This window comes from Gasterosteus aculeatus, chromosome 2 (assembly GCF_964276395.1).
Source record: "Gasterosteus aculeatus chromosome 2, fGasAcu3.hap1.1, whole genome shotgun sequence".
NCBI lineage: Eukaryota > Metazoa > Chordata > Actinopteri > Perciformes > Gasterosteidae > Gasterosteus > Gasterosteus aculeatus.
In genome coordinates this window covers 25,035,790-25,041,716 of record NC_135689.1, presented here as the reverse complement: position 1 = coordinate 25,041,716, position 5,927 = coordinate 25,035,790, and positions in this window count along the sequence as shown.

The window sequence follows — 5,927 nt, the reverse complement described above, 5'->3', positions numbered from 1 at the left end:
GACCTATTCTTAGTCTTGCCATCGTGATTTCTTCTCTCCGGTTTCCTCCCCTGAATTTGTCACTGCTCACTTTCTTCTGGATTGCGTGTAAGTGTCTCCCCCTCGTCTCTTGGTCCCATAGTTGTTGCCATACTCTGGTGATGTTTTTCTTGACGATGCCCTTTTCGTCTGCTTAAGATAGCTTAATATCTATTTGTACTTTGTTCTCCTTTAGTGCTTGTTTGGCTAGCTTATCCACCTTTTCATTTCCTTGGATACCTACATGGGCCGGTGTCCATAAATAAATAATTTCAACTCCTTGTCCTACTGCTCTTAAGTTCATGCCCATTATTTTATGCACCAGATCTGGTCGGGTATTGGACTTCCCTGGCTTTTAAGGGCAGACATGGAGTCACTGCAAACAAGTACTTTTCCTGGTTTTTGTTGTTCAACCCACTCTAAGGCAATTGCATACAGTTCAACGGAGTACACAGCCAGACAATTTGAAGTGCGTTTGTATATTTCACACTTGTACGATGGGATCGCTACAGCAGCTCCTGTTTTGTCCGTATCTGGGTCATTAGATCCATCGGTAAACACCTACACATGCTCTGCATATTTACTGTCTGTGTATTCATAGAACTCACTCACACGGTCAGGGTTCTTTCTTCTTACCTTACTTTGCAGCAACTCCATGTCCACCTCTGGTTCCTTAAGCAACCACACAGGAGTTATTGGCCAAATGTCAGCAGGGATAAGCTCTATCAGCTACTCCTAAACTTCTTGCTGCTGCTCCTTCTATCCATCCAAAACTAGTCTTTGGTCCTTTGTGCCTTTCCCAGCATGCCTGTACCACTTTTTTAACAGGGTGATCCTCTTCATGCCCTCTCAGGTTTACCCAATAATTAACCATCAGCTGCTTTCTGCGATGACACAATGGCGTTTCTCCAGTCTCTACTTGGATGGCGCACACAGGAGATGTTCTTGCTGCACCGATACAAATTCTCCTGGTCTGGTCTAACATCTAGTTGTTTAAGTGCGGTTTCTGATGCTGACCCATATGCTATACACCTATAATCTAGTCTGGACTTAATTAGTGCTTTGTACATGTGAGTCATGGCCGCGACCTCTGCTCCCCACGCCGTTCCCACCAGACATCTTAATACATTTATAACCTTTTTGCACTTATTACAAACATTTTTAATGTGGTTTTTCCATGTTAATCTGTTGTCGAATAGCACTCCTAAAAACCAAAACGACTCTACTATTTCTAACTTGTTTCCATAAAGATTCAGCTGGTAGTTTCCCCTTTTCCTCCGTCTTGTAAAGACCATCACTTTCGTTTTTGATGCTGAGAACCTAAACCCCCATAATTCAACTTGTTTTACCCTTTCTTTACATTACATTACAGGTCATTTAGCTGGCGCTTTTATCCAAAGCGACCTACATTTTTAACCCATGGCTTTCACATTTTGCCCAGGGAGCAATTAGGGGTTAGGTGTCTTGCTCAGGGACACTTCGAAATGGTACATGGGAGAGCCGGGACTCGAACTACCGACCTTGCAGTTCCCTTGCACCTTCTCTACCCCTGCGCCACGATGGCCCCTTGTATTTTTCCTACACTATGTTCCAAGTTTTTGCCTCTTTTCCACAAGGCCCCATGCAAATAGTGACCTTCCCACATCTGTTGAGACCTTTCCAAAGATGTCGTTTATTGCTATGGAAAATAATAGAGGACTTACCACACTCCCCTGCGGTGTCCCATTTTCTATTTCATATTTCCTGGACTTTTCCGTTCCTATTCTTACCTGGATTATTCTTTTACTTAAAAACTCCCTTACCCAATTAAAGAGGTTCCCCTTAATTCCCATTAGATGCATTTTAATCAAAAGACCTTCCCTCCAAAGCATATCATATGCCTTTTCTACATCAAAAACACTGCCGCCACATTTCCTTTATTAGCCTGTGCCTTTCTTACCTCGTCTTCTATGCATAGGATTGAATCCAAGGTTCCCCTACCTTTCCTGAAACCCCTCTGGCACCCCACTAACACCACTCATTTACCATCCGTTCCATAAGTTTACATAAATGTGATGTTAGGGCAATTGGTCTGTAATTTGCTGGGTCACTTGCATCTTTCCCCGGCTTCCTTAAAGGGACAATCACCGCCTCCTTCCACCTTGCTGGTATGCTACCTTCCTCCCACACCTTGTTGTATATCGTTTGCAACTTATTCAAGGCAGGGCAATTTTATTTGTATAGCACTTTTCATACACAAGGCAGACTCAAAGTGCTTCACATTATAACATTTCATACAATAAAGTGAAATAAAATGCAGGAATTAAAAGACAATTAAAAACAGCAAATAAAATTATAAATTAAAATCTTATTTAAATTGTTTAATTAAAGGCAGAGGTTAAAAGTGCAATGTAGGTCAAATTTAGCAGAAGGCGAAGCTGAACATAAAAGTTTTCAGTCTTGTTTTAAACGTGGTCAGAGTTGGGGCAAGTCTTAAATCTTTAGTTTATTCCAGCTGTTTGTTGCGTAGTAACTAAATGATGCTTTCCCATGATTTGTATTTACTCTGGGAATCACTAACAGATGGTGTCAGATCTTAGTGATCTTGAAGGCTTATGTAGTGGAAGCATGTCAGTGATATACTTTGGCCCTAAACCATGTAGTGATTTATATGTGAGCAGTAGGATTTTGAAATTAATTCTCTGACATACTGGGAGCCAATGTAAGGATTTAAGAATTGGTGTAATGTGCTCACATTTTTTGGTCTTTGTTAGAACTCTAGCAGCAGCGTTCTGAACAAGCTGGAGCTGCCTGACAGGTTTTTTTGGAAGACCTGCAAGGAGACCATTACAATAGTCTAGCCTACTAGTTATAAAGGCATGTACAAGTGTTTCTAAGTCTTGAGCTGACATGAGCCCTCTAAGTCGTGCTACATTTTTGAGGTGGTAGTAGGCCGATTGTGTTACTGATTTGATGTGACTCTCCAAGTGTAAATCTGAATCCATAATAACTCCCAGAATTCTGGCTTTATTTGATGTTTTCAGGGACAGAGAGTGAAGGTGTTGGGTTACTTTAAACCTTTCTCTTTTAGCACCAAATACAATGATCTCAGTTTTGTCTTCATTTAGTTGTAGGGAATTTTTACACATCCAGTCTTTGATTTGCTCAATGCACTGGAACAGAAGATCTATGGGGCGATAGTCGTTTGGTGATAGCTGTCACGGTGTGGTTCACTTCCTGTTGTATTTTGTAGTTTTCTGCCACCCGTGTCCCCGGGCAACTTCACTTCCTGCCTTGTCCTGTCATCCCCTGTGATCGTCTCATAGTTTCCACCTGTGTCCAATCACCTGCACCTCCCTTGTGTATTTAAGCTGTGTGTCTCTTGTGTCACTTGTCGCGTCACTGTCTATCGTCGTGGATGTTCTTAGTTTCCTGCCTGCTGGTTTCCCCTGGTTCCTGTGTGTTTTTGCCCCTTGGCCTTTTGATTTTGGATCTTGTGACTATTAAAGTCTTTTGTTTTCCGTGAAGTCTGCGTTTGAGTCCTGCCTCCACCCACATCCCTGACAATAGCGCTACATAGATTTGGGTGTCATCAGCGTAGCAATGGTGGTCACTTTTATTTCTTTGCATGATTTGTCCTAGTGGGAGCATGTAGATGTTGAATAAAGTCGGCCCTAAGATCGAACCTTGGGGGACTCCACACGTTACCTCGGTTGTTTCTGATTCGAAGTCACCAATGGAAACAAAATAGTTCCTGTCTTGTAGATATGACCTGAACCAGCTTAAGACTGTGCCTGAGAGCCCCACCCAGTTTTCCAACCTGTCCAAAAGTATTGAGTGGTCGACAGTATCAAATGCAGCACTGAGGTCTAATAGCATTAATATTGAAGTTTTGCCAGAGTCTGTGTTAAGACGGATGTCATTTACAACTTTAATAAGGGCCGTCTCTGTGCTATGAAGAGGTCGAAATCCTCTTCCTTCCTCTTGGAAGTTGTCGTGGCAGCCAGTTGAAGCCAGGAAGTGATTAAGTTGTTGTAGGACAACTTTCTCAATTATTTTACTTATGAAAGGTAGATTTGAAATTGGTCTGTAGTTGTTGATAATAGAGGCATCTAGGCTCCGCTTTTTTAGGAGAGGTTTAATAACTGCAGTTTTGAAAGCTTTTGGGAAATGGCCTGTCTGAACAGAGTTATTAACTATTTGCAATACGTCTGTTGCTAGGCAGTCAAAAACATTCTTAAAGAAGTTGGTAGGTAGAGCATCAAGACAGCAGGTGGATGGTTTTAAATTTGTCTATGTTATCTTCTTTAAACACCATCATTTCAGATTTCCCACTGTTAACTTTAGCTCCCGAAGCCTTTTCATAATCATTTATATGATTCATTACCCCCTCTATACATGTACTGTTTTTTACAAAAATATTAATATCATCCGCATACTGTACTACCTTTAAATTCCTATTCCCATTCGTGTTGATCCCTACTATCCTGTCATCGTTATTCATCATTAAAGCCAACGGTTCGACCACCAGGCTGAAGAGCGTAGCTGACATAGGACATCCCTGTCGGATTGACCTCCGTAGCCCTACCTGCTCGGTCAGGAACCCATTTACCTTTATCCTGCCTTTGGCATTTACATACAATAATTTGACCCAATTAATATATCTCTCCCCAAAACCATATTTACTTAAAACCTCCCATAAAAAACTATGCTCTACTTGATGAAATGCTTTCTCTAGATCTATCCCCAATAAACACCCACCATCCCTATTTAGGATGCCCACTACATGTTTTACCGTTATTATATTATCATTAATCTCCCTGCCTGGAATACCATACGTTTGCGTATCCGTAACAATACCTTTTATCACCCCCCTCATCCTAAACGCTAATATTTTTGCAATAATTTTGTAATCCATGTTTAAAACACTTATCGGTCTATAATAGTCTAACTTATCTTTACTCCCTTTCTTCTTGTATATTAAAGTGATGATGCCCTCCGTTAGCTTATCTGAAGTTTGGTTCTTCTCCATTTCTTCAAACACCTGAAGTAGGATTGGGGAGAAAAACTCTGGGAACCCCTGATACAGCTCTGCCGTAAGTCCGTCGGACCCCGGGCTCTTTTTCTTTTTCAGATTTTTTATTGCGGTCTCTATATCCTGTGCAGCTATATCCTGATCACAAAGCACTATGACATTTTTGCCCCAATGTGGCTGGTAATTCGGTCTATCTGCTCTCTCTCTGGGCTTTGCCCCTTGTATAACTCCTCATAGTATTCATGCACTATACCCAATATCTCATCTTTTTCTTTACATATCACACCATTTTTGTTCTGCAGTTGCTGCATATGTTGTTTCTCCTGCGTTACTTTTTCCAACCCCAAGAAGAAAGCCGTGCTTCTTTCCCCTTCAAGCAGTGCCTGAGACCTACTCCTCACCGCTGCACCTTTACATCTTTTGGCCTCAAACTCTGCAAGTTTTATTTTGTACACTTCATATTCCTCGCTACTATACTTTCCATCCAATTCCATCTTTCCTATTTCCGCATTCAACAAATCATTTATTATACCTTCCTCTCTCTTTTCTTCCCATCTTTTCTCCCGACTATAATTAATACTTAATTTCTTAATTCTCAGTTTAATATCTTCCCAGAAATCTATTTTATTATCAACGTATTTTATACCACTCATCCCTTTAATTAACAGATTCCTGATCTAATTTTTGTATATCGTGTGCTCTAGTAAGCTATTATTGTGGCACCATATCCCTCTTCCCCTTTTACCAGTGCCATCTATAGCAAATTGTAAATTGGCTTATTTGAGGAAATTGCACTTTCTTGTTTCTTGTTCTCCTGAGTTTGTACCCTATGGTTGAATGCACTTATTGTACGTCGTTTGGATAAAAGCGTCAGATAAATGACATGTGATGTAAT